Source organism: Neofelis nebulosa, chromosome 3, assembly GCF_028018385.1.
Source record: "Neofelis nebulosa isolate mNeoNeb1 chromosome 3, mNeoNeb1.pri, whole genome shotgun sequence".
In the NCBI taxonomy this organism is placed as follows: domain Eukaryota; kingdom Metazoa; phylum Chordata; class Mammalia; order Carnivora; family Felidae; genus Neofelis; species Neofelis nebulosa.
In genome coordinates, this window is record NC_080784.1 from 104,135,074 (window position 1) to 104,159,319 (window position 24,246).

Below are 24,246 nucleotides of genomic sequence, written 5' to 3' on the forward strand. Positions count from 1 at the left end.
ATTAAGGTTTATTTTCAGCCAGGACCATGTACATGAATGTTTATAGCAGTTTTATTCATAGGATCCTCAAACTGGAAACTACTCACAAATTAAAACAACAACAAAACTCTGAATAGTTAAAAACAAACTGTGGTGTATCTATACCACAGAGTTCTACACCACAACTTAAAGGATTAAATTACTAATACATGTAAAAATTTGGATGGCTTTAAAGGGTATTATGCTAAGTGAAAAAAAAAATTCAAAAAGTCACATACTATAAATGGACTATAGTCCATTTATATATCCTTCTGGCAAAATTATAGAAATGGAGAACATATTAGTTGTTGTCAGGGGAGGGAATGGTTGTGGCTTAAAAAGGTAATGCAAGGCAGTCTTGTGGTACTGAATCCAACCGCGTGAACCAGAATACATGATCAAGTAGCTTTCTTTTAGTTATGCAAGGAGGATTTTCATCAGAAAATCTATCAATGTAATTCACCACATTAATACAGAAAAATAAATACCTCAGCTGATACAGAAAAAAATGCACTCAATATGGAAAGAGTTATTTAAAATAAATTAAAAATTTTTTAAATGTTTATTTTTGAGAGAGAGTGAGCAAGTGAGGTGTAGAGAGAGAGGGAGACACAGAATCCAAAGCAGGCTCCAGGTTCCGAGGTGTCCGCACAGAGCCTGATGCAGGGCTCAAACTTACCAGCTGTGAGATCATGACCTGTGCTGAAGTCAGACGCTTAACCAACTGAACCACCCAGGTGCCCTTAAAATAAAATTTTACAAGTAAGCTAGGAAGAGAAGGGAACTTCCTTAACATGGTAAAAGTTATATGTTAAAACCTTATAGCAAATATTATACTTACAGTCTTCTAGTTGTGTAAGGTGATAATGTTTAGTGGAGGTACATACACCATGAGTTTAGATATAACCAGTAAAGTGTAAATAAGCCATATGGATTGTACCAATGTCGGTTTCTTAGCTTAGATATTGTACTATAGTTGGGTAAGGTGTTAACATTGGGAAAGATGGCAGAACGGCTGCATGAGACTGGCTGTAACCTGTGAATCTAGAATTATTTCAAAATAAAAAGTTACCCTTCTCCCCACCCCCAGAGCCCACAGAATTTCTCTATACCAATTGGAACCAAATAAAAATGCAATAAAGCTGAAATAACATCATAATAAAAAATAATGTATCAAAGAATTTATTTAATCAAGAAGTAAAACTCTGAGTAAAGTGTTAAAACACTAATAACAGACACAAAGGTGATCTGAATAGAGGGAAACGTGGTCTTTAAAGGAATGGTTCAACAACATAAAGAAGTAAAATCTCCACATTCTGAATTCCACTTGGATTTATTTGAGGTTCTTGATACCTATTAGCTATTGTGACTGAAAAACTACAAAGCCAGCATAATAGCAATAGTGAGGTATTGGCTCAGCAACTGACCAGTAGACCAAAAAAACAAAAACAAAAACAAAACCTACAAAGACTTCTTAAAAGTGCACGCATTTACAGTAAGTTAAGATAAAAAAAACCATGGCACCAGAACTAAATGGGGAAAGGAGACATACATTAAATAAATGGTATAGGAAGCACTATATGGAATAAAATATCTGACACCACATATAACAAATTCAAGGTAGATTACAGACTTACATGTGAAGACAAAATTAGAGTTAACAGGAGAATATGTTGGGCATTCTTTGTAAACTAGGGACAAATCAGAGAATTTGTTAAACCCTTAAAAGTGAATTGTGCAACAAATTTATGATTTTAATTAAATAAAAATTAAGAGTTTTTCAATGATGAAGAACAGTTGTTAAGCAGTTGAAGAAAGGAATAGTTATTAATAAATGGATAGTTAGAGAAGAGATGATGGAAGGAGAGTAATGTTTTGGATATATAAAATTGATTAGGAATTAATATCTAAAATATTAGAAGCTCGGCACCTGGGTGGCTCAGTTGGTTAAGCATCTGACTCTGAAATGACATGTCGTTATGCTGCTATAAACCATAAAGATGGGACTTTTGCTTGCAACCAGGTGGGGTAGCAGGTACTAGATTTACCTTTTTTTCCCCTGAAACAACTAACAGTTGGGATAAAATATATGAGAAAGAGATTTTCAAAACTTTGTTTCAAGACACTTTGAAGCATATACAGTATGTTAAGATACAAAACTTTGAAACGAAAACCAGTAATCCTGGGAAGGCAGGAAACAAGAGGCAAGCCCCCAATATTTCTCCATTCTACTAGGTAGACTTTCGAGGCCACCATGCAGGGAAAGCGCCCCAGGGGGAACCCTAAGCTGAGGAGATCCAAGGTGCTCACCCTCAGCACAAGAAACATAAAGGAAACCACAGCAAGACACATTAGAATCGAATGGCTTAAAAACGATAAAGAGAAAATCTTTAAAAAGCAGCCAAAGAAAAAGACTCCTTATGTACAGAGAAACAATAAGTTCATAGCAGATTTTTCTTTTCTTTTTTTTTAATGTTTGTTTATTTTTGAGAGAGAAAGAGACAGCACAAGTGGGGAGGGGCAGAGTGGAAGAGGGGGACAGGGGATCCAAACTGGGCTCTGATCTGACAGCAGAGAGCCCAATGTGGGGCTCAAACTCAGAAATCGTGAGATCATGATCTAAGCCGAAGTTAGACACTCAACTGACTAAGTAACCCAGGTGCCCCCACAGCAGATTCTTCATCAGAAACAATGCAAGCTAGAAGTGGAGCAAAACTTTAGAGGCTAAAACAAAACATTGCCAACTTAGATTTAGATACTTGTGAAAATATCTTTCAAAAATGACAACAGAGTAAAGACCTTTTCAAACATACAAAAACTGAAAGAATTTATCAGGAGTAGATCTACAGAATAAAAATGTTAAAGAAAATCTTTGAGGCAGAAGGAGAATAATACCATATAGAAATTTGGAGCTACACAAATAAATGGAGTATACAGATATAGTAACAATGTGGGTAAATATAAAATTTTTCTTGTTATTTAAATCTCTTTAAAGGATAATTGACTGATTAAAGCAGACATGATGCAACGTATTTTGGGGTTGATGACACATGTAGAAGGAAAGTGTATGACAACAAAGTGAAATCCCAAGAACAGAGAAATATATTTTTATGAGATTCTTATAGCATGCACAATGAAGGATAGTATCTCGTGGAGGCAGACTTGATACAAATAGAAAACAAACTGGAAGATGATAGATTTAAATCCAACCATATTGATAATCACCTTAAACATAAGTGGTCTGAGCACCCAAATTAAAGGTAAAGCTGTCAGATTGGAAAAATAGGAGACCCAGCTACCTACAGGAAACCCACTTGAAATATACAGACAAAAGTAGATTAAAGGATGAGATAGAGAAGCCATGCTAACTCTAATCCAAAGAAAGCTGGACTTGACATATTCCTATCAGATAAAGTATATTTGAGATTAACTCATTATCAGGGATAAAGAAGGCCTTTTCAGAATGATAAAGGTGTCACTTCATCAAGAGGACGGAACAATCCTGAATGGTTATACAGCTAGTAACGGAGTTTCAAAATACATGAAACAAGAAACAGAAATGCAAGGAGAAATAGACAAAACAATAACTATAGTTGTAAATTTCAGTATCTGTCTTTCAGTAATTGCTAGAACAAATAGAAAAGCAATAAGGAAATAAACCATTTAAATCATTTTATCAACCAATTTGACCTAATGGACATTTATAGAATACTCAAGCTAACAGAAACCACATCCTTTTCAAGTGCATAAAGAACAATTATCAGGGTAGAGTATACACTGGGCCATAATACAAGTCTTAATAAATTAAAAAAAAAAGATCCAAGATATACCAAATATATTCTCTAACCACAGTGTTACTGACTAATCAGTAATCAATCACAGAAAGATATCTGAAAAAATCTCCAAATATTTAGAAACTAAATAATACACTTTCAATGGAAACTCAGTATATCATAATTTGTGGGCTATATTTAAAGTAGCACTTAGGATGAAATTTAATGTTCTAAGTGCCTATATTAGGGGTAAAAAAAAGGGCTCCAAGCAAAAACCTCAGTTTTGGATTTAGAAGCTATAAAAAGAGCAAAAGAAAAATAAGGTACATGGCAGAAATCCATGAGATAGAAAGCAAAAAGGCAACAAAATTTCATGACAATACTTTTTTTTAATGAGAATACTTTTAAGAGTAATTTATAATTACTAATTTATAGTTGATTATGATAATTTCACATGTGTATACATATTTTTAAACTTAATAAATTGTATACCTCAAACACACATTTTATTATACATCATTTATATCCCAATAAAGCTGTTAAAAAATAAAGTTGGGTAGTGCCAACATTGACAGCGATGTGGGGATATAGGAATCTTTATGCACTGATAGTGGCAGTGTAGACTGGGACGTGCATTCTTGGAAGCAAAAGGCTACCCTTAATCACATTAAATATATATTATATATGTATACCTACCTTATGATGTAGCAATTTTCGTGGGTATATATCTTAAATTTCTAAATACATGTGATAGAGGACATGTATGAGGATGTTCATTGCAGGACTATTTCTGGTGTTGGAGTGTTAGTGGAAACTGGTTGATAACAGCAGGTAGAGTGGATAGGTAGAATGTGGTAGATGCAACCATGGAGTGCTATGCAGCCTTTTGTTTTGTTGTTAAATGTAACATAGATGGACCTTAAAACACGTGTAGAATGAAAAAGAAAACATATATATATATATATATATATATATATATATATATATGCATGTGTATACCTCTAATTGTGGATATATATGTATCTCATTTAGTAAAATAAAAACAAATGCATATGAAATAAGCTCATACCTATGTTAAGAGCACACAGTTATACTTTAAACTTAAAAGAATGATTGTCGGCTGCTGCCACACATGTAATACATATGTCATCATGCTCCCTCCTGATGGGCTCTGTGGTGGTGGTGGTGGGGTGTCACCCAGACATTTTCTCAGTCTCAGGGACCGGTGGCTGGTTTTGAACTTGTGTTGACTATTGATATTTACTTACTGTACAAATATAATTTATAATTTTTAGCATGAAAAAAAAGAATGATTGTGGTTGGAGCTGAAGGATTGCATTGGGAAACAGGCTTAAAAGAGAAAGAAAAATTAGATGTTTTTTGGTTCTAAGCTACATCCCAGGATGGTTCAGAGAACTCAGAGCTGTTTTGTATTCTGTGATGCATTCAAATCTCTTGAGGTATAAATTTTGATGTGACAGGGGACATTGTTTGCTTGTGAAGATTCAGCCCCCTATCCAGCTCACCATCCTTAATTGACAGATGTGTGTCAGAAAGAATTCCTTAACACTCATAACTCTGGAATGAGTTCTTAAAAACCCAGAGTCTTTTAAAACTTTGTGCTAAATCTTACTAAAATCATGTTCTCTGGCATAGTAGATTTAATTTTAGCATGTTAGATTTTCAGTTGAATAGTGTTCTGATAACCAGTTCATGGATTCAAGAAATATTTGCTCAACACTGTCTATGACTAGGTGACATGGACACTGTGCTCAGTGGTAATGGATGCAAAGATGAATCAGAGGTGCCTGCTAACTATTACTGTAACACTTTAATGACCTGGGACAAAGCAAGTATAAAAATAAGTGCCATAGGTATAGTGAAGGGTGTGGTGACAATAATGTTCATAGAGTGGTGTGTGGGCAGGCACAGAAGGAAGAGTTGTGCATTCCAGCAAAGTAAGAAGAGAAATGTAGAGGTTTGAAAAAACCTTCGGAAAAGCCAAGTGGAGTCAGAATTTAAAGCAAATGTTTAAGGGCACCTGGGTGATGCAGTCAGTTATCTGACTTATGCTCAGTTCGTGATCTCACCATTCATGAGTTCAAGCCCTTCATCAGGCTCTCTACAGTCAGCACAGAGTCCGCTTGGAATCCTCTGTCTCCCTCACTCTGCCCCTCCGCTGCTTGCACTCTCTCTCTCTCTTTTAATTTTAATCTCTCTCTCTTTTAATTTAAAAAAATTTTTAATGTTTATTCTTGAGAGAGATGAAGGAATAAATAAACATTAAAAAATTTTTTAAAAAAGCAAATGTTTGTCAGGTAGCTAGGAATGGGAGATAAATGTAATAAAGAGGGGTCACTTGACATCAAACAGCATAGTAAGTTTGGGAAAATGAATTTGCCCAGGTAGATTTGGAGCATCAAGTGCACTTGGTGGAAGGGGAAATATGGCAAGAGAGGAGGCTGAGCATGGGCTCTGAGTGCTAGAATCCTGGTATCTTCTGTTCTCCTATCATCTCTTCCTCTCTCACTCTGTTCTTCTAGTTTCTTCTCCTTGTACCTAGCAATGTTCTTTCTGGAAGCCTTTTTTATTTTAGCTGTAGAATTTGATTAAATTCTCTTTTATAATATTGCACACCAAAACAGCCGTTCTTCAGGTTTATTCTTAATGTTAGAGTTAATGGGTAATGTGTGACAGTTAATCTAAGTCTGATGATCAATGCCATTATAAGACCTAAAGCTACTTAAATTATTAATCTATAAATTTTAGAATTAGTTGTCAAATATAAAAAGGCAGTGAAAATTGCCTCCACTTTTATATTAATTTTCACACCATCCAACTTTTCTGTTTTCTTGACTATTATTATAAAGGCTTTTGGTGGATGAATTACTTCACAGTCACTGATTTTCAATCATTAGCTAAGGTTTAGTTTCACTGCTGCAGATGTCCCAAGTTATTTGGATTGTTGTGAGAAATCTTTAAAGTAGCATCTGTTGTTTCTCATCTATAGCTGATCATTATATCACCTTAGATTAGAAAATTTGTTTAGGTTATTTAATGAGGGTTTTATTTTTGTAAACTTTACTGAAGTATGAAATGCATGTGGGGAAATACATGTTTTAAGTTTACAGATCAGTGATTTTTCAGGAAAAGAACACTCTGTAGCCAGTTTTCAGGTCAAGAAACAGAACATAACCAGCAGGCTTAAAAGTTCCCTCATACCCTTCTAGTTACTGCCCCGAACCCCCAACCATGGTGGCCACTATTCTAACTTCTAACACTATAGATGGGTTCTGTCAATATTTGAACTTTGTGTAAATGGAATTGTTACAGTATATATTCTTCTTGGTTCTGACTTCTGTTGCTCAACATTTTGTTTGTGAAATTGATCCATATTGTAGAGTATACTTATAGTTTGCTCATTCTCGTTGCTGTATAGTTTTCCACTACAGAAATCCACAATTTATTCATGCATCTACTGTAAATGGAAAGTTGGGCTTTTTACTTTTTTTTTTTTTGGTCCATTTAAGTGGTACTAAACTATTGGTTATTTGAATTTAACAGTAGTCCATCTTCAAAGATGTATTGTCTTTATGTGATAGAGTAAAGTGCCCTAAGTCTTAAGAACAAATGACAGAAATTGTGTGTGTTATTATTACCTGGCAGTATTGTTGATGGCAAAACAGCATGGATTAGATATCTTGTAAAATTCTCCCTTCCTTTACCTCAAATCTGTATCCAAATTTAAGCACTGCCAAACCAAACTATATGAAGATGGAGAAATGACTAAAACATGGGGATTACTTCCATTCTGTAAATTAGGGAAAGCATGTCTTATCTATGTAGCAAAATTTGATCATTCAAATCAAGAATCTATATTAAGACCTCCTTGAAACTGAATAAACCAGTTGGGTGGCCAGTAAGGAAAGTTGGCCTACAATGGCTGGACAGAAACACCTCCTGAGGTGGATCAATGCTTGAAGAAAAGAGAAGCATGTAATAGCATGAATACAAAATGTTGGGGCATACATGATTGCTCAAGGAGGGAGGTTTCCTTTCAGTGTAGATTACAAACCTTCAAATCCCTGCTAAAAAGAGTTTAAATCCAGTTACATTTCCACAGTGACAGGGATTATGCAGGAAGGAATTTAGCTGGGAGAGTGCAGACGTAGGACAGGTTTAAGGAAGATTCCAAAACCAGCAATAATGTGGGAAGCAAGAAGCATCTATTTTTCAGAACATGCTGGACGAAAGTTAGGCCTGTTTTGTTTACTGGTCTATCCTCACTGTCTAGAACAGGCATGTAGTAGGCAATAAATACTTCTAAATGTGGAATTAGAGGAAGCAAAGCCTTTTGCAGAAAATCAATGGAAAAGTGCTGGCTACCCAAATATTTAGCATATGGGTATGACCGAAGACTAAAATAGTAGCAATGGAGAAAGTGAAGCGAGAAATAGATGCCCTCAGTGCAGAGAGCAGGGTCCGCAGAATGAAGCTCAGTGTTCCCCTAATCATGCTTATTAAATATCATTACTGTTCCAGAGTGAAGAAAAACTGGACCTCCACGTGAACCTTTTTTCTAGTTCACTGATATTCATTCACTACCATGGAGAGAACCAGAGTCCACACATCCAGTAATACCACAGCTGTGTCTAGAATCACAAAGCAGCACCTCACATTTTCGCCTGTGCTTGAGTTGCCCAGGCTTTCAAAGTCTATGGTGGCCCAGGAAATCTCTGTGTTCATAAACAAGTGACATACGGCATTTGAAATATGTAATCTAACGTGTTTTCTGATACACCATGTAGAAAGAATTTTTTTTCTGGCATTTCAGATACTCTCAGGCATGCTAGAACAATCATGATATGAAATGAGAGCTTTAAAAATAGATATCTATAAATTAACACAGCATGAAATGTAAAATAACCAAGAGGTTGATTAATTATGTCTCTGGGGCAAGTGATGGAATTAGGGGCTAATGGTTCTTGCATCTGCCTATGAGTGAGGCAGATTAAGGGGGAGGCAGTCTTCAAGAGATGTACATAATAACTCCAGAGAATTAAGAGAGGGAAGTGAATATAGCATTTCTTGATATGTAATTCTGAAAATGTATTCTTCATAATACACTGCAGGCACAGGAGATTGAATGTCAAAATAGTCCGCTGTAGGAACCCTGTACTTGTTTTTCTTCCCTTGAGAAAGTGCTACTTCACTTGAATTGGCAGGATTTTAATGAAATAGCAGAGTGTAACCACTCAGATTTAAATCTGGCCTCGACTGGGGAGGAAATGTGCTGGATCTCACTTGTACATAAAATACTTTGTATAGAGAAGGTCAAGAATGAATGTCTCCTTTTGGAATGAGTTTTGGGCAACTATTATCCCTCTAAAAATACTCCCAGGTGATTAATTATACTTTACCTGAATTGGTAAAGTATAATTCAGAGGACACAGAAATGACTGATACAACAGTTTTCTGAAGCATATGGAACTCTAATGTCATTTTAAAAGAAGTGAGCATGTCAGAGGCTTAGAATTGGTGTTTGCTTAAATTTCAGTAACACAAATGTGCCAGGACAATTCAATCATTAGAAATGATTTACTCAATCAATTTTTACTGGACAGAATTATCCTAATTTCAAGAATTTATTTTCTGGTGCTTTTCAGTAACTCTTTTTCTTCCCATCTTCTCTGGCGTCTGATGAAGGACTACCAGAGTGACCCGACTGTGGGAGTGAACTAATTACGTCATGCAATATCATATTGCTGTTCATGCATTTCCGGGTTAGAGATTCATGTACTAACTGAAAGGCTGTTTTTTTTTTTCCCTTCAGTCTTCTGATATTAGAGTGGGGCAAGGGGGTTGTTAAAGAATAATTAACTTTGGGAATGAGGGTACAATTTGTAAATTTCTCAAGCCCATTTTTTATATCCATTATTTCATTCATTGTTTTTGTCTCCCTTTTGGCATTATGTCTTTTTCTTTTATTTTGCTTTTAATTAAGGTATGTTTGACATAACATTCTATTAGTATCAGGTGTACAACATAATGTTTTCATATTTGTATATATTGCAAAATGATCGCCACGGTAAGTCTAGCTAACATCTCTTATAGTACATAGTAGCAAAAAATTCTTTTTCCTAATGGTGAGAGCTTTCAATATTCACTATCCTGGTTACTTTCAAATATGCAAGACAGTATATTAACTATAGTTACTATGCTGTCTATTACATCCCCATTGCTTATTTATTTTAAAATAGAAATTTGTACCTTTTGACCTTCTTCACCCATTTTGCCCACCTCACCCCCCACTTCAGGCAACCACTAATCTGTTCTCTATATCTATGAGCTCATTGTTTTGTTTGTTTTTGTTTGTTTTTAGATTCTGCACGTAAGCGAGGTCATATGGTATTTATATTTTTCTGTATGACTTATTTCATTTAGCATAATGCCATCAAAGTCCATCTGTGTTGTCATAAATGGCAAGATTTCATTCTCTTTGTGGCTGAATAATATTCCATTACACACACACCCATCAAATTTTCTTTGTTCATTCATTGATGGACATTTAGGTTGTTTCCATATCTTGGCTACTGTAAATAATGCTGCAATGAATGTGGGGTGCAAATACCTGTTTGAATTGCTGTTTTCATTTTCTTCAGGTAAATACCCAGTAGTGGAATTGCTGGATAGTATGGTAGTTCTATTTTTAACTTTTGAGGAAACTCCATACTATTTTCCTTAGTGGCTGCACCAATTTGCATTCCCACCAACAGTGCATTAGGGTTTCCTTTTCTCTAACACTTATTTCTTGTCTTTTTGATGATAACCATTCCAATAGGTGTAAGGTGATATCTCATTGTAGTTTTTGATTTGTATTTCCCTGTTAATTAGTCATTTTGAGTACCTTTACATATACCATTTGTATGTCTTCTTTGGGAAACATCTATTTTGATCCTCTGCCCATTTGTAAATCTGATTGTTTGTTTGTTTTTCTGTTGAGCTGTAGGAGTTCTTTATATATTCTTTATATATTTGCACACAAATCCTTTATCAGATATATGATTTGCAAATATTTTCTCCCATTCAATACGCTGCCTTTTCATTTTGTTAATGGTTTCCTTTGCCATGCAGAAACTTTTTAGTTTGATGTATTCCCATGTGTTTATTTTTGCTTTTGTTTTTTTGTGCTTTGGTGTCAAATCCAAAAAAGCCTTTGCCCAGATCTGTGTCAAGGAGCTTATCACCTCTTATAGATTTTATGGTTTCAGATCTTACATTCAACTCTTTAATTCTCTTTTCATTTTTAACACTTCTCTAACAGGTAGGTTGGGGAATGGAAAGAATATGATATTTGCATGAGTTTTTTTATCTGCATGATATTTTCTTAACATTGTGTTTTAGAGGATGATATCAGGCTCAGGAGAGGACAGCTTGTTTACTATTTAAATGCTTTAATAGTTTCTAAATAATAATACTTTTTGATTAGTTATAGTCGATGGGTATTCATAATATCTTCTCGTGATATTCAATGACAAATTCACTGATTTATTCAGTGTCTCATCAGAATCAGGGAAAGACCTGGATTGACTGCTGTCATGATTTGACTTTATGACTGTTTATTATTGTTATTATTATTGCTGCTCAATATATGTTTTTAAAAATGAATTAATTAAAAAAAAATAATAGCAGTTTTAGGTTTAGGTTTACAGAAAAATTGAACAAAAAGTACAGAGAGTTCCCATATATTATTCCTCCCCTTGCTGTCTTCTAGCTGTTTCCCCTATTATTAACATCTTTTACTGGTGCAGTACATTTGTTACAATTCCTGAACCAATATTAATACATCATTATTAACTAAAGTTCAGAGTTTACACTAGGGTTCACTCTGTGTTGGACAGTTCTGTGAGTTTTGATAAATGTATAACATCATGTACCCACCACTATTGTATCATACAGAATGGATTTACTGCCTTAAAAATCTCTTGTGCTTTTACCTAACTCATCTCTCCAGCTCCCACCCTCCTCATTGAGCCCCTGGCAACCAAGACGATTTTACCGACTGTATAGTTTTGCCTTTTCTAGAATGTCCAACTGTTAAAAGTATACACTATGTAGCCTTTTCAGACTGGCTTCTTTCACTTAGGAATTTACATATAAGTTTCCTCAATGTCTTTTTGTGGCTTAAGAGCTCATTTCTTTTTACTGTGGATAATATTCCATTGTAAGGATGTACCACAGTTTATCCGTTGTCCTATTGAAGGACATCTTGATCGATTCTAGTTTTTGGCTATCTTATTCTTTCGATGCCAGCACCCACACTCTTCCCTAAAAAGTGTCTTCCCAAAGATATCCAAGTCCTAATCTCTGGATCTTGTGAATGTTATTTTATGGTAAAAAAGGACTTTGCAGATGGCAATAAATTAAAGATCTTGATATGGCAGTTTAGCCTGGATTATACTAAATGAAATCACATGTGTCCTTATAAGAAGGATGCAAGAGGAGATTTAATGGGAAGATAAGGTGATGAGACAGTGGAGGCAGAGATTGGAGTGGGGTGATTACAAGCCCGGGAATGCCCGCAAGCCACCAGACTACTGGGAGAGGCAGGGACCAATTCTCCGTATAGCCTCCAGAGGGAGTGTGACTCTGCTTAGATCTTGCTTTCAGCCCAGTGAAACTGATAATGGACTTTTGGCCTCCAGAACTACCAGAGAATGGATTTATGTTGTGTTAAGCCACCCAGTTTGTGGTGATTTGATACAGCAGCTACAGGGATAGAATGCTCTGCCTGTGCCACACTGGAATCAGTCTGGTGAACATAATTTAAAGCACTCAGCTGAAGCAGTTGGATGTTCCCTGCTACCCAACTCCTACTCCAAGCATGAATTGCAAGCAGAGGCAAAAAGGTCTAAGGATAGCTAGAGCCGATTCATCCTAGAGGGTGCCTGTCCGTTCTTTCCTGCTACTGGGACTCTCCTGAGATGCCTACTTTCAGATTTTTTTCTGAGGCTGGTTCTTCAATTTTTGCCTTGATCCTTGATATCCATATCCTTAGGACAAATTCACTTATTAATGTAGGCAGAGTTGTTTTCTATTTTTTTTTAATCCTATAGTAGCCTAGAAATATTGCTCTTTATTTTCTGCTTCCATGAGTTACCATCTGTTACTCTGGTTCAACTTTCAAAATTCAAAATGAGAGTTTAGTTGTTGCTACTGAATTGCCTTCATAAGGCAGATGAGAGCCTTTGGAGCATTCTTAATCACATATGATGATGTGAGGGCCTCTAGAATGAAAGGGGTGGGTAAAATAAATTTTGGTTGTGATATAAGAGATATCAGTAGGATTTTTCTCATTAATGATAATAGAAGATTTACAAAAACAATAGAGAGCTGGGAATGGGGAATGATGAAAGGTAAAATAAACACCACAGAATTATAGAATTCATTTTTATCAGTTTTAATTTAGAGCATAAGGGTATTTCTGCAGAGAAGCAATAATAGCACAAAGACTCAGCTCATATTTTTTTCTAAAGTTCATTTTAACAAATATCATGCTATGCCAGTTTCTGAAGCACTGAACGAATAGAGACTTTGGACATGATCCTAGCACAGAGCATGACACATAGCAGATTATCAATTGAATGATTGATTCAATGAGCAAACAGGAATCTAATGAGCAGATGAAGTACAAAGGTGAAAGTTCACTTATTTAGAATGAGGTCATTCCTAAGATATTACCTGATGGACTCCCATAGGAAATTTGTGAACCACCACCATTCATTTTATTGACCTGAAAGTGGTAGGAAAAAAAAAATCAAGAGAAAATAAGTAGGAAGTTATTTCTAGCCTTATCTTGTAAAAGGCAAAACAGTGAGGTGGCATCATTTCCTCTTTGTAGCACCATAAAGCAGTGATGGCCTGCTTATGTAATCCACAAAGGAAATGTTTATAAGGCCCCTTAGTATGCCTTTCACTTTCAGAATGGTGAAAAAATTTAGAGGATTTTTGAAAACCCTCCCTATTAGAGAATCCAACACATCAGAGAAAAACAAGAAGAGGTGTGAGAGTTCTTTGCTTCTTTCCTATAGTTGCACAGCAATCCCCAGCATGGGCAAGTGCTGCTCTCTCCTCCCAGCCACCAACCCAGCCCTGGATGTTTTCATCCACCTCCCACCCTGCCTCTGTATGCACACACACTCACACAGTTCTGCTTCTTCATTTTCTCAAGCTTTGCTTTGAGCCATCAGTTGTTCAGTCCATCTTGTTTTTTTCCATGGAGCACCTGGGACAAGGGTGCTTCAGATGTAGCAGGTAGGAGAGGAGAACAAAGAAAGAGACAACTTCCTCATCCAACTTCAGAGTGACAAGCATACAAGGAGAATAAGCTGTTCTGCTAACACAAAGTCTCTTACTGCATGACCTTAGTGCCTTATTATGTTGACGGAATCTTTGTCTACCTTTATTCATTGCCAGGGTCTGCTAAGATTGCTCAATTTTTAGCATAATGCTGCACCCTTGAGATTATGCTAAAATTTTTCCGTTGCTTTTTTCTGCCTTACATCTGTTTATCATCCTGGCAAGACAGGCTTTTTGTAGAAGAGAGAGTTGACAGCTACAGATGCTGCAAACATTCTTGTGTTTCCTTATGTACATCTACAAGAGTTTTCATAGAAAATAGAAAATTACCTAAGAATTTTTTGGAGGGCCATTAGGAGGGTCAATTTCCAAATTGTTATACCAATTCTACGCTCACCATCTGCATGTGACAGTTACTGTTCCTCCCACTGTAGCTAATACTTCATATTTAAGTAATCTGGGAAGTGTAATTTGCACTTTCCTGATTAGTAATGAATTTGAGTATGTGTTCATGTTAAATTATAGGCCTTTTGTGTTTTTATTAAGTTTCTTGATAATTAATTTTTTTTAAGTTTCTTTATAATATTGATAATAAAATCTTGATAATATTCCTCCATAGATAATACATGCTTTAAAAGTTGTCTCTTCATAGTTTATTTTAAAAATTCTTTTTTTGTTGTTTTTTAATAAAGAAAAGTTCTTGATTTTCATATAGTCACATTTAACAATTATTTCTTTTTGGTAGACTTTTTTTCTTTTCTTTTTTAAAGCTGCTTTATTGAATAATTACTGATATAGAAAAAACTGTAGTTTTTTAATGAATATACATTGATGTGTTTGGAAATAAGTATACACCTGTGAAACCATCATCACTATCAGTGACATAAATTTATCCATCGCCTCCACAACTTTCTTCCCACCTCCTTTTTTAACTCTTGTGGTAAAAGTACTTAGCATAAGATGTAGCCTCTTAGCAAATTTTAAATTATACAATACAGTATTGTTAGTCATAGGCTTAGTATTGCACAGTAGGTCTCTAGGATGTACTTATTTTGCAAAACTGAAACTTTGTACCCTTTTAACACGTCTCCATTTCTCCTTCCTCCTAGTCCCTTGAAAACACATTCTACTCTTTTATGTATTTGACTATGTTAGATTTCACATATAAGTGAGATCATGCAGTATGTGTCTGTGTCTGGCTTATTTTACTTAGCATGTCTATCCATGTAGTTGCAAATGGCATGATTTCCTTCTTTTTAGAGGTTGAGCAATAATCCATTGTGTGTGTGTGTGTGCGTGCGTGTGTGTGTGTGTGTGTGTGTGTGTGTGAGTGTAGATATCTATATCTAGTTTACCCACCACATTTTCCTACCCCATTTATTTGATGATAGACTTTTAGGTTTTTGTAACATTTTGGCTATTGCGAATAGTGTTGCAATAAACATGGTAGTACAGATACTTCTCTGAGATAAAGATTTTAATTCCTTTGGATATATATTCATAAATGTAATTGCCAGATCAAATGATAATTCTATTTTTAATTTTTTGAGGAAACTCCATATTTTTTTCTATAATACACAATATATATTTCTACATATGTTTATAATAAATATTATACATTTAATAAATATATATTTATATTTATAATAAATAAAATATATTTCTATATATAATAAAGTAGATATACCACTTAACATTCCCACTATCAGCATACAAGAGTTCTCTTTTTTTCACATCCTCACCACTTGTCCCTTGTTTTTTGATAATAGCCATCGAAATAGGTGTGAGGTGACACTTCATTGTGGTTTCAATTTCCATTTCCCTGATGATTAGTGATTTTCAACATTTTTTTCAGGTACCTATTGGTCCTTTGCATGTCTTCTTTGGAGAAATCTTTATTCAGGTCCTTTGCTTGTGTTTTACTTGAATTGTTTGTTTGTTTTTGGTTTGTTTATTTATTTATTTTTTTGTTATTGAGTTGTAGGAATACCTTATGTAATTTGGATACTAAGCCCCTTATCACAGATATGGTGTGCAAAATTTTTTTCCCATTATGTAGGTTGCCTTTTCATTTTATTAATTATTTCTTTTGCTGTGCAGATATTTTTAGTTTCATGTAATCCCACTTGTCTATTTTTCCTTTTGTTTTTTTGGTGTCACACCCAAGAAATTATTGCCCAGTGCAATGTCTAGAAGATTTTCCCCTATGTTTCCTTCTAAGAAATGCATTGTTTCAGTTTTTATGTTGAGTCTTTAGTGCATTTTATTTTTCTATATGTTGAAAGATATGGATTCAATTTCATTCTTTTGCATGCAGATATCAAATTTTCATGCACCATTTATTGAAGAGAGCATTTTTCCCCATTGTGTATTCTTAGCACTCTTGTCAAAGATCCATTGACCATATATGCATGGTTTTATTTCTAGGCTTTCTATTTTGTTCCATTGGTCTATATATCTATTTTTATGCTGATGTCATACTGTTTTGATTACTGTGGATTTGTAATATTTTTTTGAAAAAAATAAGTGTGAAACTTTCAGATTTGTTTTTCTTGCTCAAAATTGCTCTGGCTAGTCAGGGTCCTTTGTGGTTCCAAGTGAATTTTAGGATTGCTTTTTCTATTTCTTTAAAAAATTTCAGTAGGTTTTTGATATGGATTGCATTGAATCTGTAGGTCATTTTGGGAAGCATGAACATTTTAACATTGTTCTTTCAATCTATGATTATGGGATATCTTTCCATTTATTTCTGTCTTTTGAAATTTCTTTCGTTAATGTCATATAGTTTTTGGTGTACAAGTTTTTTACCTGTTTGGTAAATGTTTATTTAAGGTTTTTTGTTTGTTTGTTTGTTTTTTGGATGTTATTATAGATGGGATTATTTCCTTAATTTCCTTTTTGGATAGGTCTTTGTTAATGTATAAAAACACAAGTGATCTTCATATGTTGATTTTGTATCCTGAAACTTTACTGAATTTGCTGATTAGTTCTCACAGGTTTTTTTTTTTTTTCCGTGTGTGTGTGTGTGTGTGTGTGTGTGTGTGTGTTTTCTAGATATAAGCTGTCATATATCAGAGAAAAAGTTACTTCTTTATATCTGATTTGGGTGACTTTTCTTCCTTTTTATTGCCTAATTGCTCTGACTAGTACTTCCAGTACTATATTGAATAGTAGTAGTGAGAGTGGGCATCCTTGCCTTGGAGTTTGCTCACAGGCTGTTCATAGATAGCTTTTATTGTTTTGAGGTAAATTTCTTCTGTATCAAATTTGTTGAGAATTTTTATCATGAAAGGGTGTTAAATTTTGTCAAATGGTTTTTCTCCATCTATTGAGATGATCATGATTTCTATCCTGTATTCTATTAATGTAATGTATTCAGTGATTTGTGTCTGTTGAACCATCTGGTATCCCAAGGGTAAATCCTACTTAGTCATCATATATGAGTCTTTTAATGTGCTGTTGTATTTGGTTTGTTAGGTTTTGTTGTTGTTGTTTGTTGTTGTTGTTGAGGATTTTTACATCTCTGTTCATCAGAGATATATTGTTTTGTAGTGTTCTTTTCTTGTGGTGTCTTTGTCTGGATTCTGGCCTCATAGAATAAGTTTGGAAGGGTTTCCTTATCTTCTATTTTTTGGAATAGTTTAAGAATAATTAATTCATTTTTAAATGTTTGTTAGAATTCATCTGTGGGGCACCTGGGTGACTCAGTTGGTTAAGTGTCTAACTTCAGCTCAAGTCATGATCTCTTGGTCGGTGAGTTCAAGCCCCTCATTGGGGTCTGTGCTCACAGCCCAGAGCCTAAAGTCTGCTTCAGATTCTGTGTCTCCCTCTCTTTCTGCCCCTCCTCCACTAAAAAATGAGTAAATGTTAAAAAAATTAAAAAAAAGAACTCATCTGTGAAGCCATCTAGTCCTGGGTTTTTTGTTGTTGTTGTTATTGTTGGGAGCTTTTTGATTACTCCTTCAAACTCCTTTTTTTATTGTTTTGCAGGCTTTCTATTTCTTCTCAATTCAATTATGGTAGGTTTGTGTTTTGGGAAGCACTTTTCTTTCTTGGTTAGGAAATTCTTTCTCACTAAGGTAACCAATAGTCACCTGTGTTTTCTTCTAAAAGCTTTAAGTTTTGCTTTTTAAAATAATTTCATTGAGAATTCGTTATTACTTTATGTGTGGGCAATCCAACTTTATCTTTTTCCATATGGATAATCAGTTGTCCAAACACCATTTATTGAATATCCATCCTCTTTCAATGATTTGCAATGCCAACTCTGTCATGGGTTAAGTTCACATGTATGTGTGAATATCTTCCTGACTTTCTACTCTAGTTGATTGGTCTCTTTATCCCCAACATAAATCTACACTATATTAACGTAACCTTAAAATAAATTTTGGCATTTGAGAGAATACGTTGCTGCCACCTTTTGCTTATTCTTTGCAAGTGTCTTGTCTTATGCTGACATTTTGTATCTTAGTATAAATTTTATAATCATTTTGTTATATTCCATGAAAAAGGCTTGTGCAATATTCATCGAGAGTTTAATTTATATCAATTTGGGGAGAATTGACATTTTTACAACACTAAGTTTCTCCTAAGATTGAACATATCTCTTTCCATTTATTTAGTCTTCTTTGATATCTTTCAATAAAAATTTGTATTTTCTCATATATATTTTAAAGTATATTCTTATATTACTATTTTAAATAGTATTTCTTTGCAAATTATATGGCATATCTTTCTGTTATTGGTATACTAGAATGCAATTGATTTTGAAATTTATCTCATTGCTAAGTTCTTTTGTTTATTCGAATAACAGTATATTTTAAAAACCCCAGGTGATTAAATTAATCACATCCCTCAATCTGTGATAGTTCATTCTGCTTGCTTTATTATTTATTACTTTTTATCTCCATATTCTATTCTCATTTATTCAGTTCCCCCAATTGACAGCAATTTAATGTCTACATAAGTTTTCTTTGTAGACAGCTGTATCTTTACAAATAATAACCGTTTGGTGTCCTCTTTTCCAATTTTAATAACTTTTATTTCTTTTTCTTGCCATATATTGCTGGTTATTATCTCTATAGTAATATGGAATAGAAGAGGTTATGGAGTGTCTTTTACACTTCTTTCTGAATTTTAGACAATAAATCTAATGTGTTGTCACCAAGCATGAGGTCTGTCATTGTTTTTTGTTATATATATTAGCCAAATTGAAGTTCTCTTCTCTTACTAAATGCTATCTATTTTTTCAAGAATAAAATGTTGAATTCATTGAATGCTTTTTTATATCTACAGACACGATTATATGATTTATCTCCTTGATTTTGCTAATGTGACTAACAATAGATTTTTTTTCTAATGTTCAACTTCCCTTGAAATCCAGTTTAGCCCTGACTTGATCATATTTTATAGGCTATAGATTGGATTTGGTTTTCTAGTTTTCTAGTGTTTTGTTTAAGATTTCTACGCCTATGTTAATGAGCTTGATAAATTTTTATTTCTTCTATTGTCCTTGTCTTGCTTTGGTATAAGGTTTAGACCAAACTGCTAGAAATTGAGATATTATATTAAATAACAATGATCTGTTTATTGACTGTCTATGAAATCTTCTGGGCCTATTATTTCCTTTGTGGGAAGATTATAAATTACTAATTCAATTCCTTTAATGGTTCTATGTCTGTTCACATGTTTTGTTTCTTTTTAGTTAATTCTGGTAAATTATATTTTTCTAAGAATTGTTAATTTTATGTAAGTTTTAAGATATTTTAATGACATTTTACAAGTTTTCTTATTAAGAGTCAAAATACAGAGTTGGATAGATGGTGATGATACTAAACACACTCTAAATTTCTCTAAGACAGCAATTTAAAGTGTCGTATCTTAGTAATATTAAACTAGTTATATTTAAAAATTCTTTTTCCTTCCTTTTGGAGGCTCGCAAAATTATTTCTTAGGAAAAGAAATATTGAATCATAGCCATTACCAGGATAGACAACGTTTTCCTCATTCCTATTCTCTTAAGCCATAATATATGGAGACTTATAATACATTATGAAACTGCAATTTAGTTATTTTAAAATTGCTTATGTACTTTCTAGCATAGAGCAGATATTTTGTTATACCAAGAAACATTCTTTAATCATAATAATGCCTTATATTTCCTTTCTCATGCATTATCTCACTTGATCTTTTAACAGCTTTATTGTATTCTGTTTAAATTTCACAAAGGTTAGTTGTAAAACTTAAAAGTCATTTTAAGAAAGGACTCTGAAAAAAATAGTTTTTTTCATGAAAATAATTTGCTTGAAAATACATGAGTTCATTCTTAATAGAATTAAACTTTTAAGGCTCTGCCTGTCTTTTAAAGTCTAATTCTTTAGACTCTGGAATGGCTTATATCAACACTTTGTGATGCTTGACGTCACATTCAAGGATCATTCAAGGATCATTCAAGGAAGAAGGTGGGAATGAAATACTTGTGTGGCCTACTCAGATTTTATTTGTGTGATCTTGAGAAAATAATTCTATGCTTCTCTATTTCCTCTTCTGTAAAACAGAGACTAACATTACTGATTTGTAACACTTCTTCCATATGTTTTTATGAAAACACTGCTGTCTCTAACTCTGCATTCCTAAGCGCATTGTTTAGAAATCCCCTTCCTTAGCCCTGCAACCATAAAGATATTATTATTTAACTACACTTATTCATTTATCTCTCCATTTACCTTTTAAGATTAAAAAAAATATTTATTTTTGAGAGAGAGAGGGAGAGAGAGCACAAGCAGGGCAGGGGCAGAGAGAGAGAGAGGGAGAGAGAGAATCCCAAGCAGGCTCCATGCTGTGAGCACAGAGCCCAATACAGGGCTCAATCCAATGACTGTGAGATCATGTCCTGAGCTGAATTCAAGAGTCAGACACTTAACCAACTGATCCACCCAGGTGCCTCTCTCCATTTATCTTTTAAAATCTTATTATATGTTAGGCATTGTGGAAAGTATTGAGATCAGATAGACATAGAGGCAGATAGATTTTAGTCCTTGTCTCAGTTATGGTCTAATATGGAAGTCTGAAAAATAGCTCAGGGCAAGGTTCTATGAAATGAATACTATAAATCAATATGCACAGGGCATTTAAAGAGATCATGTGGATAGATATCTGCACAAATTATTAGGGCTGGAAATATTTGGGAACAACTGATAATATGAAAGCTAATTTGAAGGACAAGGAGTAATTAGCTAGGGAAAGAAGAGAGAGAAAGACATTCTAGGCAAAGGGAACAGAATATGTAAAGATTGGGATACCTGAAACCACATAATGACTTCAATGTGATGAAAGAAAGGTGATATATGAGAATAAAGGGATGAGACTAGAGACCTATGTAGGAGTCAGATCATTAAAGTCCTACAAACCATGTTAAGGAGTTCCCAAGTTGAATGTTTTTAGAATTCCAGAAAAATTTTATGTAGTGGAGTAACAATATTAGGGTTTCATTTCAAAGATCACTTTAGCTTCACAGTGGAAACATGAGGAAGTTGTTATTAGACATACCATTGGTTAGGTTTAATACATTCTCCTTTGAACTCCATTCTATCATCTCTTTTTGTAATGCAGAGGTTGGAAAACCAAAACCAACATTTCCAGAGTCCCCTACAGCTAGAGTATTGCATATAAATTAGGGCTCATCCCATGTACAGATGCACTCACACAAAACTGATATGTAGTTGAGTTTCAGGAGAGAGAGACAGACTATGGAAATCTATTTTGCTGGAATAGAAAATGGGCCGAGGTGACAATCCAGGAGCTAGAACTATTGTTATTGGGACTGCCCTAGTTCTAGTCTACTGATTCAAACACGAATCCACAGAGTGGAAAGGGAGCAGAAGTAGAAACTACTTAAGAGGCCCAGTTCCATGTATGTTATAGTTAATGAAGTCACCATATAATTTGTTTAGCACCCCCCAACAATTCTCTGAGTGATTCATATCATTTAGTAATTCCTTTTTGCATTAACCAGGTAAAGAAGATTCTATGGTCTGGGACTATGAAACCTGACCAAACTAGTGGGGGGATAAGTTAAGGGGGTAGCAGTAGAATTTGATAGATGGATAAAGATAGAAAGCATATAATAGGATTATTATTATTTATATGGAATTATTTTTTGTAGGTATAATGCTCACATATGTCCCTTTTATGCTAAATCAAATTGTCAAGGAAAAATGATCACTACTGAATCTTTGCCTTGACTTAGAAATATGGACAGTGTAGAAAAGAGTGAGCTTTCTTTTTATTCTATTCCATCTATACAAATATATAATAAGTTTCTGATACTACAAAAACATTCTAAATATTGTGGGGCTCAAGAATCCAATAAACCCAAAAGCAAGATAATGAAGTGTCTATTTGCCCTTTGGCAGTGTACAAGAGACTCACAAAGATGATTAACAATAAATAAACTTTAGTTCCATGTCATTTACACGAATAAACAAAAATATGATGCTAAGTGTTATAAAACATTATCCCCTGCGAAGTTGATGCAGTGCCAAAGTAATTGAATATTTATTGAAAAGTAATTACTGGCTTAATATATACACAAAACACATAATCTTTTTTATATAGTTCAATTCAGATTAAACAGTTGGTACTAACTCCCTACTCTGAAGATGAATGTAAACAGCATTCAGTGAGATTTGTTTTTTCCTTTTTAAACTTCTTGCAGTCTGAGAGATGGTTATTGATCACCACATGAATAATACTTGCTTTTTTTGAGGCATTTTATGTAGGAAGGATTATTTATAATAGGTATAGTTCACATACTAGGATTTAAAAGAATATTTTATATCATGATAGATTTATTTATTTTACAGGAGAGAAATAAAAGGAACTCATTATGTAAGCAATTTTACAACTTTATCTCATTCAGGATTCTCAGTGGTCAAAAAAGAACCTTCCTTAACTAGTTTAAACAGAACACAAATTTATTAATAGGAGTTATGTAGCTGTAGAAATCTCTGACAGATCTGGAGACTGAACAGCCAGGAGCATTGTTTAAATCCTGTGCTCCTGCTAATGGGTTAAGGGGTGGCAGCTTACATCATCTAAGGCTGGCTTATGATATTCCTATGGGACCCTTTCAAAACATGAATGTTGGTCATGTGTTTCCCTTGGATCAATGTATTTCTCCCAGCTCTTCCTTCTTGTTAGTCTTGCACTGAACAGTTAATCTGCAGGACCCTAATTTACTTCCTAACTCCTGGTTGCAAGAGACCTGGGAGGTATTTTCTGGCTTTTACATGGGTGAGGTAGGGTTTTTACAGTGGGAAATTCTCATACACTGCAAGGATATGCACAGTTTATGCAGCCTCAACATATGACAAACATCTGCTATATTATATCCTCTGGCAAATCAAGCAGTTAGTAACAGACAATATAATTCCTTCTGAATCTCTGATCTTATTTCATTTTGTCCTCCTATTCAGAATATTTTCTAAGGAAGCTCAGAAGTGAAAAACTAATGCAACAATGTTAGTGGCTCTTGGATGTTGTGACATCAATTGATTTTAACTTTATGATTGTGAATTTGTATGTCAAGTATAGATGTGCCTAATATGCAGTAATCAAGGCACAAAATATTTGGTAAAACAATGGAATATAGAAGGAAGATCTTAAAAAATTATTCCCAGATACTAATATGTTTATAAATTTCACCTTTTTATAAAACCTCAAGGTAGTGTAGAAAATATAGGTTAAGACTTATTTATTTATTTATTTATTTTATTTATTACAACTAGAAATTAATCATCCCTATGACAAATTATCAATGGTGCCTAAGCTATTATAGGCATATCCTGCAGACAGCATCCCTGGTTAACATTTTCTTAATAGAATGACTTTTGGTTTTTAGTTAATCAAATTCCAAACACATATACAATGTGTATATCCCCTGGTGCAACATTTTTCAGCCACAGTTTATATAAGAAAATTCTATATGTGTATTCCCAAATCTCAATATAAATCCTCTAATAAAATTACAAGTGGGATAAATCTCAAGTTACATTCCAAACACAATGGATAAAAGATCAGAATCATACGTTCTTTG